Genomic DNA, 13147 nt, shown 5'->3' with positions numbered 1-13147 from the left:
CAAACACGTAGTGGGCAGGGGAAAAACACTGCCCAGCAGCGTTGTTCATGGGAAGGAAATGCATGAAGGGTTTTGGACAGAGTGTACAGAGAATCCAATGCTATTAATTGCTTTAATTAAGAAGAAATGCAACTAAAAAGGTTGCTATTTCACTTAATGTGTAGGTTAAACGAAATCAATTACCATCTAACTCTAAGGGTATGACTACAGACCAAGGTTACTTAAGAAATCCTTCTTCCAGTAAAATAATACATTATTTATCTCTATCTCCCCTCTTCCTTCCCTCCCTCTCTTGCCTCCCTTCATTCCTTTGATTCAAATGCAGCATTGGGATGCATTTCTCCTCTGGAGGACAAATAAAACCGCTGTCCTTTGGCCTAGTTAACAAAGCTCCTAGTTTCATAATTTTCATGCGCACCTGTTCTTCACAATGAAGAGGTGTGTGCAGTAAAGGCCTTGGTGCTTTTTGTGACCAGCTGAGGACCGTGCCTCTCTGACATCGGCCCTCTGAGGAGAGGCAGGGATCATGGCTCTACTCTTTTGGGTGAGTACTGATGCAGGCTTGGCGAGCCGAGGAGTTGAAAGAAAGATTTCTGGGACTCTCAAGGTCTGGTAGCAGTGCTCCTTTATTCAGAGAATAGCATGGGGACAGGACCCATGGGCAGTGAAGAGCTGTAGGCATGGGGACAGGACCCATGGGCAGTGAAGGGCTGCAGCATGGGGACAGGACCCATGGGCAGTGCAATGGGTTGAGGGTAGGGCTAAATTTGTAAGGCACAGGTATGAGTTATTTATTTACAAGACAAAGGAAGAATCATGTAAAAAAGTCATTAAAATGGTATCGGTGCAGGTGGGGTCTGGTTATCTGGTGGTCGTATAACTTGGGATACGAATCAGGTCGCATCAGGCCAGGACGTCCTATACTTCCCGGAGGATGATAGATGGCATGTAGGCCAGGACGCCTTGGGCTTCTCTCCCTGGGGCAGTCTTGATCCACATCAAGTACCACCCACAGACATCCTGGGTCAGCTCCAGCCCCAGCCCACTGTTAACAAGAGTGGCCGGCCACCTGCAGACAAATCATAGGAGAAAGGCAGCAACTCTCATCCTCCCAACTGGGAAGGACAGTCTGGAAATCACCTGCTGCCGCCACCCCATCCCCGGCATCCAGCCCGGGGATACTGCAGTGTCAACCCAGACCAGACGTAAATGTACCATGCCCTGAAGATTCTGGATCCAGACTCTGCAGAGAGTTTGTTAGTTTCCCCAACCCAGGCCTGGACCTCAGCTAGCTCTTTTTCTTCTTACTGGAGTTCCCAGCAGGCTCTCATCTTATTCAGAGCTTCTGTAACAAATTCATTCAACAAATGTATATTAGGCACCTAAATGCCAGGCACATATCAGGCCTATCAGTGAACAGAGCAGACCAAAATTCCTTGCCTCTATGGGGGTTGTGTTCTACCCCCTACCGTGGGGAGACAGAAAAGAAACAATGTACATAATAAGCTATATAGTATGATAGGAGTTGTGGAAATTAATAATAAAAAAAAAACTTCACTAAATTGGAGTCAGGAAGGCCTGTAGGGGGCGTTCTTATACCTTATCACACATCGTGAGTTATACCAAACAGGAAGAGCCCAAGAGCTTGCACCTTGGACAGGAAGTAAAACTACTTTACTACTGAAGGAAGATTTCTCTCCCCACCTAGGAACAGCCCAGCCAATGAGAAAGCCGCAGTTGAGCCAATGAGAAGCTGTTTCCACTCTGAACTGTTACTTTCCCCCAATGGACTTTCCTTTAGAACAGCCACTCCCTATCCCCCCTTTTTCTCTAGAAAGGCAGCTCCCCTTCTTTGTCTTCTGTACTTGCCATAGGACGTACATCCTAAATTGCAATTCTGACATATATGCTCAAATCAGCACTCTGGCTCTGAGAACAGGCAAGGATAGAAGACGGAAGACCAAGTAGAAGCTATTACTTCTATAATCCAAGCAAGAAATGAAGACCAGAATGGTAGCCACACATGTCATGAGAAGGGCTCAGCTTCTGGGTGTATAATCCATTTACTTTTTTAAAAAAGTAATATTTAATTTTATTATAAAAATAGTATTAAAGTAAATACTAACCCATAATATGCATCATCATCATAAATTATTTTTCCAGACGGAAGAGGTTCCCAAAACAAAACATGTTTTTTTTTTTTTTTTTTTTAAAGATTTTATTTTTTCCTTTTTCTCCCCAAAGCCCCCCGGTACGTAGTTGTGTATTCTTCGTTGTGGGTTCTTCTAGTTGTGGCATGTGGGATGCTGCCTCAGCGTGGTCCGATGAGCAGTGCCATGTCCGCACCCAGGATTCGAACTAACGAAACACTGGGCCGCCTGCAGCGGAGTGCGTGAACTTAACCACTCGGCCACAGGGCCAGCCCCAAAACATGTTTTTTTTAATAGAAAACTTGGAAAATATAGAGAAGATTGAAGAGGGAAATAAAAATCGCCCATAATCCTTTCAGTCAGAAATAATCATTGTTAATATTTGGCATATATTGTTTCATTCTTAAAGATTAAATTTATTTACACATTATTTTCTTGCCAGTAGGCACACACGCATATTTTTAACATTTATAATTCTAGCAAACACAGCAGTTTTATATTCTTTTTCCAAAATTCAACAGTCTTCATAATTATTTCAAGACTGAGTAATATTTCCACATGTTGCTGTATTGTGGTTTATTAAACTATTTCCCTTTTATGGAACTTTACATGTTTCCAGTTTTTTTGCTATAGAAGTCAATGCTGAAATCTTCATTTATGTAGCTTTTTGCATCTTTAGAATTATTTCTTTAGGACAAATTTCCAGGAACAGGATAGGTTGGTCAAATTATATTAAAAACTTTATGGATTTTACTTTGCTTTTCAAAGGATTATATTGCAAGCACCTGACAGTGTCATTGCAGCATCTTCAGTTTTGAGGTTACTGCTTTTTATAATTTTCCTTACTTTTGTTAGTTGAAAATAGAAACTGAAAGCTTTAAAAAAATTTTTTCATGTCTTTGATTGCTATTAAATAGTAAGACTTTTACATATCTTTCAACATATTTTTAGTATTAAAATTAAAAACTCAAGGTGCAGTTAATTTGTTGTCATATTGGACACTCTATTCAAAATAAAACCAAGGAAAGTGGGGACTGATGAGGGGCTGACAGGTAAATTTCTGTGTTCTTAACATTCACATTTGTTGATATATGCGTTACACTTGATATAAGCATAGACTTTTCAAAATCCGTATAGTTGGGGGCCGGCTCCGTGGCCGAGTGGTTAAGTTCGCGCGCTCTACTGCAGCGGCCCAGGGTTCGGATCCTGGGCGCGGACATGGCACGGCTCATCAGGCCACATTGAGGCGGCGTCCCATATCCCACAACTAGAAGGACCTGCAACTAGGATATACAACTGTGTACGGGGGAGGGTTGGGGAAATAAAGCAGAAAAGAAAAAAAATCCATATAGTCGTGAACTGAACTGTACGCATGTTGGATTTTTATGAATCAAATCTTATTTAAATATCTATCTTTTCATTGAGCCAAAAAACTGAACATGCACATGCACCAGACATGGAGCATAAAGATGAATCAGACTGATCTTTGCTCTCAAGGAATTTCTAATCTAGTGGGAAGAGGCATGTAAATTAACAAATACCATACATGGTAAGTACTGAACTAGTCTTTTATCTCATTTCACAATCTGAAACCAACTAAGCAGAATAGTGGCAGAAAATGTTCCTATTGATCTACAACAAATAGTCTCAGAAGGATATCTGAATGCTCAACTTCACGGGAGCCTGGTCAAAGCCATGAACATTCAGTCTGAGGACCTGGGCTACCAAGCCACTGTCTTCTAGTGCCTTTTAATTTGGGTTTAAAAAGAGGGTGGAGGAGGTGCAAGAGGCAGATTGAGCCAAAGGCCAGTCTGGGAGCACTCTACAGACAGTATTTGCCCCCAACTGTCATTTATACTGGAGAGGGGCCATTGAGGACACACTCCCGGGACTTCCTGGAAATGCTCTTGAACTTGGTCCTGGCTGTTCAGGCTGTGCTATGCTGCTTAAATCATTCCCCAGGAGGCCAAGGTATCTGGTACCAACCAGTCTAGATTCCCCCAGTCCCCTCCTCCAGGAAGGCCAAGGTGTGAGCCTTCTGCTCTAGAGAGAACAAATCAACATACACACTCACCGCCAACTCCGGAGGCTATCCCTTCATTGTCAGGCAGAGGAGTGGGAAGAGCAGCGTGTAAAGAGGGGTGTGCAGCTGGCAGACAAGAGCTAGGCTGCAAGCATTGGGGAAAATGCAGACCATCACCAGCAAACCTTTGACTCAACATAACTACAAATGCCTTCTAAAAGGCGGCTGAACTCTAAGACTGTCCAAAAGGGAAAAATAGAATAATGGATTTTAAAAGGGGACTGCGGCATGCAAAAGGCTCTGGAGCTTTCTCAAAAGATCTGCCCCAGATCCTCTGATTTAAAGTTTCTGGAGTTGGAGCCTGGGGACCACCCTTTTAGAACTGTGCCCCTCCCCCAACACTCATGGGAATGCTAAGGGTCAGCTAGACTAAGAACTGCTGGGCTGAGCTAGGTCATTTCAAGGTCCTTCCAGCACCCATGGTCTATGGCCCTCTTCCTCTCAATCTCAACAGGCCAGACCAGTGACTGGCCCCCAAGCCTGCCCTGGGCCATCCTCCCTACCAACCCCTCACTCTGCTGGTCAGGAGCCACCTTTCAGTTCCAGCTTCAGGCCCAGCTGTCTCTCACGCTCTCTGCTGAGGGTGACCTCTCCCTTCCCTGGGTTCCCCCAACTCATTATTCCCTCAAATTCTCATAGAAGACACACTCCTGTGTGGAGTAGAAAGAGCAAAGGATTTGGCCTCCAAAGTCCCATGTTCTACTGGGTGGGTCATACTTTGCCCAAGCCTCAACCTTCCCACCCACAAATGGAAACGATTGCTTCACAAGGGGTTCTTATGAAGAACCAGCTGAAGTAACGTTTACTGAGAATGTTTTGACACCTGTAAAAATATGTATAAATGCTAACTTTTCTTTTAGTAACTACCCATCTTATATTGTTGTCATTTCTCTCTTCATTTGTTCCACAGACATGTACTGAGCGGCTGCTCTGTGCCAGGTACTGGGGATGCAAGAAGGAAGAAGTGCTCCTCACCCTCAAGGAGCTCCCCGTCCAGTGCGGGGAGGCAGATGGGTATGCAGAAAACCAGAACATCGTGAGATTAGCACGGCTGTCTAAACAGGGCCTGGCACACAGTGGGCACTCAGTAAGTGTTTATGGAATTAACAAATACATTAAAAGATATCATGGAATCACAGATGGAGGATGGGGGAAGCTTCTAGAAAGTAATATGGGAGCTGAGGCTCAGAGGGCTGGGTAGGAGGGAACCAGCCAAGGGAGGAGCGATGTCCTGGAACCAGCGTGCAGCTGGCCTCTTTTACAAGGCTTCCAGGCCCTTCAACACTGGCCTGTGACTCATTCCTCTTTGTGCTCCTCCGGGTGCCTAGGGTGCCTAACAATAGGCTCTGTACAGGGCAGGTGCCAACCTCCCGGAAATGAAACTGTTAAATATCCTGCTTTCAAAACAAAACAACCACTCAGCATCACAGGCATAAAACTAACTGGGGTCATTTGGGTCACCCAAGCCCTTCCTCCAGTTCACAGTGACATGTCTCACAATGATGCCATCCTTGGTGAGCTTGGCATGGTTTTCAAAGTCCTTGCAGTGCTCTGTGTAGAGCTGGCAAACACAAATTAATTCAGTCCATCTGCTTTGGTCCTCATCCACCTGTTTCAGAGCACGTCTCTCATTACCTTAATCAAGATAATATATTCTTAGCAGCGAGGGACCATGGAGACAGGTAGGTTCCTGTTCTCTAAATATTTTACATTTTCACAAGAACAGAAGCCCGATCTGCAGGTGAGACAGCCGCCATTTAAGTGCATGTCCCTCTCCGGGATCACGTTCCTGAATGAAAACGGACCTGGGCTCCGAGAATCTGTCTAAGGCAGAGCTGTAACGCTGAGGACATTGGGGGAATAGATTTTGGGGGTCCCTCTGTGATCTCTGTCTTTGGATATATCCAAGAAGAGAAATGGAGCCTTGTGACCAGAATGGTTTACATATTCTGTGTCTGAAGACAGGCTGGGCAAGCTCTCAGGACCCTTTCCATTCTGTGACTCCACAGCCCACCAGAAGGTGGGTCTTTATTGCTTGTAATGGGCGACTTTGCTAAAAGCAAGCACTACTGCTAAGCTGTAGCACAAACAGGCTCGTTTCTGCAAAACACTCAGATCTGAGGTTCAAGTTCCACAATTGCCATAGAGCCCTGCGACTCGGCCAGCTGCCCAGCCTGAACGGGGCTGCGTTTCTGCACCATCTACACCCAGGGCCAGGTGGGCAGGCGAGGCGCACAGGTGGCCTGACCATGCTCCAGAGCCTCTGGCACTTGGAGAACAAGTCCTCCCTTATTTAATGTATAACCTGTGCCTGAACTGATGCTGTAACAGGAAAGAGTGGCTGTGCAATGAGTGTGTGTAGAGGTTGCTGTACAAGTCAGATGGCTTTTCCTCCGCCTGAAGGAGATCACAGAATTAGGAAACATTTAGTTCAGAATTCATAGAGAAGGATCTGCCTGCCGCACCAGCGCGTTCGTCCCTCTCTCCCCTTCCCCTCCTCCATCTACAGTCAGTCTCTACCCCATGAACCTCATTAACCTGCCTTTCCTTTCCTTCACTTTTTATTATTACCTGAAATTTTCTTATTTATACACTCATTGATTAGCTGTTTTCCCAACCCCAATAAGTTCCACGAGAGCTGGGACCTTGCCTGTCTACACCCCTGGCTGGTAAACATGTAACAAATAAATGAGTGAATGCCCCATGGCCCAAGACCACACCCCCAGTACACTGGTTTTTGGCCTCTTGAAAATGGCAACCTAAAGTTACATCATCTAAGAGGCATCGGAACCCCCAGCTTCCTGGAAGAATCTTCTCTACGCGGTACTGCTGGCTTAACCTCAAAGACCTAGGGGGTAACATGAGCCACGTGAAGTTATTGAAGCTGCCAGGGCAAACTGAGCTTTGCGTGGGGTGGTGAGTGTTGAAGCACGTGACCCCTGGGGCCAGACCACCTGGGCCCACCTACAGCCAGGTCACCCCAGGCAAGTTCTCTAGCCTCTCTGTGCTTCAGTTTCCAGGTGCTTTTAGAGAGTAGTTAGTGTACTTAGCTCCCAGGGTTATGGGAATTAAACGGTTAACACACAGGAAGCACTTAGAATTGAGTGTGGCATATGGTCACCACTCTTGTCAACAATCTGCAAGGAAAACAGAGAGGGGTGCTCTCGCGTGTGCTCAAATGCAGTCTTAGAGTCAGAGGGGTGCCCCTGAGCAGGGCACCTGCACCTGACGGCTGGCGGGCCACCAAGGGGCTCTGTCCACCGCCAGCACAGCCCCGCATCAGCGGTCTGCTTCTCCCTCCCTCCCAAAGTGCTCCTGCTTTGGTCCCTCCACAGCGCCACCTGGTGTACTTTCTGGAAGAGCTCTGCAGCCATTCACAGGCCAACCTACACCCCGGTGATTAAATCGAGCGGACACATAGGACACTGGCCAGAAATAGTGGCTAAGGCCCCAATTCTTTGAATAATATGCAAATATGGATGCGAGCTAAATCTATGGAACCCTCGCCATCAAGTGTCCGTGGGTAGAGCTTTTCCCAAGCAGTAGAAAGAAGAGGAAAAGGGGCAGCATTTCACCAAGGCCTCCAACCCTCTGGCTTGACCGGTCCCTCTGTGTCACGGCTGCCAAGCTCTGAGAACTTCCTTCCTTCTAGGGCTGCCCCGTGGAACCTGGGGTGATTTCTGGCTGAAGTGAGGAAGGGACAAGGAGAATGGAACTAACTTGCTTTTAGTGTCCATTAAGAACTTCACAGATAGAATCTCATTGGCTCTTCAGTATATTCCTCTGAGGCAGACGTTACTACCTCCATTTTATAGCCGAGGCAGTGGAGATTCAGAAAGGAAGATTTGCTTTGCCGAGCATCCCGGTGTCGCAGATGATGAAGCCCTGCTCAGTGACTGGAGCAGAACAGGGGTGGCAGAGGGGTGGGCAGACAGGTGGGCTTGGCATCTGTATCCAATCTATGTAAGAAACCCCCATGGGTGACTCTGAAATACCTTGTCTCCCACCCCTGTTGAGAACCCCTGCTAGAGTTCACAGAACAGTTCCATTCGAAATCCCAGTGCTTCTCCATTTTGTTATCACAAAGAAGACGAGATGATTTAACAGTGTTTTTTATCCCCTAATCGTCAGTTACACAATTTCCATGTCTAGGACAATTTCTGGTGTAAATATTCACACTGTGTCTCCTAAGGAGGTTGACGTGGACAGCAGGTGACAAGTTTGGAAGCATGGTCCAGGCCAGGCTACACCGTTCAGCGGGACCCCAGCCCTGTGCAGAAGTGGGGATGGTGGGGGGCAGGGGCCCGCTCTTGAATACCAGGAAACGTCTCGGCACCAGCAGCAGGCTCCTGCTCGCAGAGGAGAGTGTGAACCTCTGCTGGAGAAAGTCAGGAAGGCCACCCAGAGGGGGTGCTCCTGCAGCTGGGTCTTGAATGATGAAACAGGAGTTTGCCAGGCGGAGAAGTGGGTAGGGGTGGCCTTCAGGTGGTGGGAAGAGCATGGGCAGAAGTCTGGAGTCAGGAAAGGGCCTGCCCTACCATGAAGGGTGAGTTCAGAGTGACTAGAGCGTGTCCTTCTGGGGATGGTGGGTGGGGTGATTATAAAGGGCTCTGAAGGCCACAATGAGGAGTGTGGACTTGACCTTGTAGGCAAAGGGGAGCCAGCAGAAACTTTAAAATAGGGGTGTATCATGACCCAAATCAGAAGATGGTTCTAGAAAGGCCTCTTGGTGGCTGTGTGAAGGGTAGAGGAGGGTGAGACAGCCTGGAAGCAGGGAGACCAGTTCCGAGGGCCTGAGCTAAGCCTGTTGCAGCATGAAGCATGGCCTTACTCCAAGCCACTAGCCAAGTAATAGGGTTCTTTATAAAGGACAGTGTGGAGCTTTTGTATTTACAACAATGCTAGCGGGTCAGCAGTGCTGTCTTGGCACAACCCAGATGGTTGAAATGCACGGGAGGGCTGGGACTACAGTGGAACAAGACTGACCAGCAGCCCACCGACGTGCAGCCTGAGCTCTCTCCGTCACTGTCCCTCCACTCAGCCTGGCCTGGAAAGATCAGCCCGAGTGTAGCTGAGACCTTGTGCAGTGGCCATGGGCAACAGCGCTCCCTGACCGCTGCCTCTGTTCCCTCACCCACAAAAAGGGACACATCTCCTCCCGTAATGTTGATGTGATGAGTGACACGGGCAACAAATACCCTCAACGTTTGCTGTGCACCAGGCACTGAGAACAAGCTTTTTGTGGATTCTCTCTTGTAACCTTCAACAACCCTAGGGGCAGGCCCTAGAAGAGTAAGCAAAACCCACCATGACAGAAGGGTCCTTGCAGGGAAGGAGAAACAGTCCAGAATCACCTGAACCCTGAAATCTCAAACCAGCTGCTCTTTGCTAACATCCGGTACACCATGCAGAGAAATCTCTTCCTCCTCTTTCTCTCATCCCTCCACATCCCATCAGAAATCAGGGGGCTTTTTTGAAGGCTTCTGGTAAACGCTCTTTGTCTATCAAAAATGTCTGCTAAATATGCATCACACTGAGGAAAAGCTCTTCATTAATTGGCGGGGTGGTCTTTCTTTGGGGATTTTCATTTCTACCCAGCCTGGGAAATGGCTCCAACATTTAATGAGGTGGTCTGTGGCTTTTACAGCGTGCTTATTAGTCACACTTCTCAATTCCTGGTTTAAAAAAAGACATTGAACTCCTCCGCACAATGAATTCCTTCACCCCAACAGTTACCCCGCTGGAATGAGGCCCCAGAAAGGGCTTGGAGGGGAATTGTTTCACGCCAAGCATTTGCCGCATGCAACAATATTTGGGGGTGCCAGTGTGCGCTACAGCTCGTCCAGCTGGCTAGAGATGAGTCAAAGCAATACTCTCCTGTTATTCACCTAGGAAGACAACTCAGCTGGCAAAGTTAACTAAGACCAGAAGGATTCCAGACCACTGCTTTTGCAAACTTTCTCACGTACCATTTTAAGAAATGCTCCATGACTAGCTGGGAACAGGTGTTTGTCATGGGTGGAGGTTTATGTCGCTAAGTTGAGGACGACAGTTCTTTGTTCTTCTATGAAAAGACCAGCAGAAAGTTCAACCATCACGAGGGTAGTATGCCCAAAAAGCTGCCCTACGCAGTGCCTGAGAAGGAGAGGGTCTCAGGGTCTGGTCAACACGTCCACATAAACCAGAGGCCAAGGGTGGTCGGGAAGGAAAGCAGCCTCGGGGCAAAGCTGCACCAGCCTGGGGACCAGAGAGTGGAGCTCCTGAAGTCCTTGGTAAACACAATTGTTGTTTCCCTGGGGAGCCGTGGGGATTTAGAGGGTGTAGTTTCCTCTCTGGTCTTGTGGAAGCAGAGTCAAGAACCACCTAGAGAAATGCCCATCAGGGTTCTGTGGCTCTGGCCTCAGGGACAGTGGGTTCTAGTGGGCTGGGTGCCTCTACGCAGCCATAGGTCAGGATCAGCCTCCCATGAGTTCCCAGGAAACCTAAAGTATTTCCTAGGATAAGGTTAACGAGAGATACCAGAAATACGCTTTCACCAGCACAACTGCCTTGTCTGACCCAGGCCGCTCAGAAGACCCCCCAACACACTGCGAGGTGGTAGAAAGACGCCCACCTCGGCCCTGGGAGACCTCCCTCCAGTCTTCACTGTCACGTACAGCTCAGCAAATGCATGTCCGGAGTCTTCTCTGGCCTCAGTTTCCTTCTCTACGAAGTGGAGCTGTTAACACCTGCCCTGCCCACTTTCCAGTCTGTTCTGAGGAACCAAGACAGAATGAATGTGGAAGCACTTCATCCACCGTAAAAGCTGGGGCTCCAGTTCGGAGGTCAAAGGTCTCAGTGGCTCTTCCCGACCTGAGCCTCTGGGCGTGAGCACCCGAGTGCTCCTAGGACTCGATCGCACACCGAGCTGGATCTGAACCCCCAAGTCTCCTGTTTCCCCTTGACCAAACCCCTGCCAGAATCGTCCTTAAAGCTTGGGTGTTGATCTTAATTTCAGGGTTCCCCGGATATTCATCTGAAACTGGTAAATCTTTCCAAGCGCCGTAGGTGCTGAAAGGTCTGCTCTCAAAAACAAAGAATGTACCACAGCTGCGACGGAAAGCATCCAGCGTCCTCAGAAGGTGAGAGTACAATACAGGCACCCTGTGGGGACCTAGCTTATAAAGCAGGATCTAGCCTCCCATCCCTCTCTCGTGACCATCAAGGTCAAGGTCAAGGTTAGAAGGCCCCTGAGCCGTTTTCTTTTGGAGGGAGGTGGTAGCCAAGACCAGCTGCTCAGAAACCGAGGGGAGTTGCAGGACAACCAGGTGGTCATCTGCCCAAATATAGAAAGAAAACCTCTACCCAGATTCTGCTTCCAGAAGGGATTCACATTTCGCACTTGTAAAACTATTTCCTGGCTGCGAGCTGACCTACATCGCTGTCCCTGCCCACACTGGTAATTGTTTACCACGGGGTGCCTGTTCTTTGGCCGCCGTCCTTTCTCTGGTTTTCAGTCTGTTAATTGGTTTCCAGTGGTTCTGTTGCACCAACTGTACCGCATCCTCCCTGTGATCTGTTCGCTGGCTTCCTCGAGCATGCCCAGGAAAACAGATGCCCCCAAAGGCATCACAGTGACCCCAAAGAGGCATCCCGCCCACAACAACCGTCTTTGAAGAAGAGGTCATTTGTTCTTGACAAATGTTTGTGACCACATGGGAGTGGAGAGGGGAGGATGCGGGGGGAACAAGAGGGAAAGGCAGGCAGGCGAACCTGATGGAGAGGGCTCTCTCTTCTCTCTTTCTTAGGACCAAAGAACGGTCAAAGCAGAAAAGAATTGCGAGGGTCGAGAGTGGAGTCGGCGTGAATGCCCCACTTAAGGAGACGCAGGGAGCTCTACTCGCTTGGCTGGGAAGCCGAAGATTCTAGAGTATAAGAAAGGTCACAAACCAAAGAGCCCTTAGATGGTCACAGGGGTGAGTCCTTGTCTGGGACCAAGTCCAATCTTTTCATTCTCCAGATGAGGAGACTGGATCAGAGAGGCAGAAGTGACTTAGCCGGTTAGTGGAAGCATCTAGACTAGCTCCTCAGACTTCCAAGCCAATTATCTTCCTGCTCATTACATCCTCACTCGAGCCCCAAGTGGATTTTTATCTGTTTTATTCACAGCTATATCCCAAGTGACTTGGAAAGTACTTGGCACATAGAAATCAATAAATACCTTTGGAATGAATGAATGCCCTTTTTAGCTACCCTGTCCCCTTAAGGCGGAGCGAATTGGGGTATATTCAGACTGTTGGAGGGCTCCAACCTGTAAGAGCACTGCACAGGGATTTTCTTTATATGCTAATCACAGTCCAGGCTCAGTAATGCGGGGAGGGACGGGGTCATGATGATCTGGGGTGCTGCTCGTCACAGCGTGGGTTATGCCAAATGTGGGGGTTGGCGGGAAAGGAGAGCACTGAAATCGTAAATTGTTCAAAGGTCTTTTAGCTAAAGGAATTCAGTGAAGAAAGGAGAAGAGCCAGCTAGTGCGGAACAACGAGGGGGCTAACAGCCTCAAGATCAAGGGCAGGAGAGGAAAGAAAGGGCTCCAGCCCGTGCGGCGGGGAGGGAGAGCTCAGCTCAGGAACACTGAGTAATGAGCTGAGGGCTCTGCCAGCATCAAGAGAAAAAGGCTTGTCAGAGATTTTCTTCTGATAGATGATTACAGAGGTTTGGGGACATATTGGCTTTGATGACATGCTGCTGGAAATCACGGTGATTCATTTGAAGCCACGACTCTGGTTAGAAACGCACCCCAATTAGAAGAGCGTTCCTATAAGAAAATATGATCGACATCCTGAAGGTCCTCTTTAGAGCCCCTTTTCCAGGGATGTGCTGAGCTGAAAAGTGGGACTGTCTGTGCTTCTACAGCTCAACAGACTCCTGACAG

The 13147-nt window shown here is 48.1% G+C and overlaps 1 protein-coding gene and 1 long non-coding RNA gene across 3 annotated transcripts in view; one reads left to right on the top strand and one right to left on the bottom strand.

Moving 5' to 3' along the window:
* Nucleotides 1–13147, bottom strand: part of PLA2G2C (phospholipase A2 group IIC) — a 69968-nt gene that overhangs the window by 32077 nt on the left and 24744 nt on the right. The gene's annotated exons all lie outside the window — the stretch shown is intronic.
* LOC139045357 (uncharacterized) lies at nt 447–12443 on the top strand. Of its 2 annotated transcripts, none has more exons than XR_011503592.1 (3): nt 447–544; nt 11231–11354; nt 12021–12443. It is a non-coding gene; the product is annotated as an uncharacterized lncRNA (long non-coding RNA). The 2 variants fall into 2 exon arrangements; XR_011503591.1 differs by lacking the exon at nt 447–544 and adding an exon at nt 5809–5915.

The sequence above is a fragment of the Equus asinus genome, chromosome 5 (genome assembly GCF_041296235.1).
Source record: "Equus asinus isolate D_3611 breed Donkey chromosome 5, EquAss-T2T_v2, whole genome shotgun sequence".
Classification (NCBI taxonomy): domain Eukaryota; kingdom Metazoa; phylum Chordata; class Mammalia; order Perissodactyla; family Equidae; genus Equus; species Equus asinus.
Note: the sequence above shows the minus strand (reverse complement) of the source record. Positions and strands in the feature narration are given on the sequence as shown.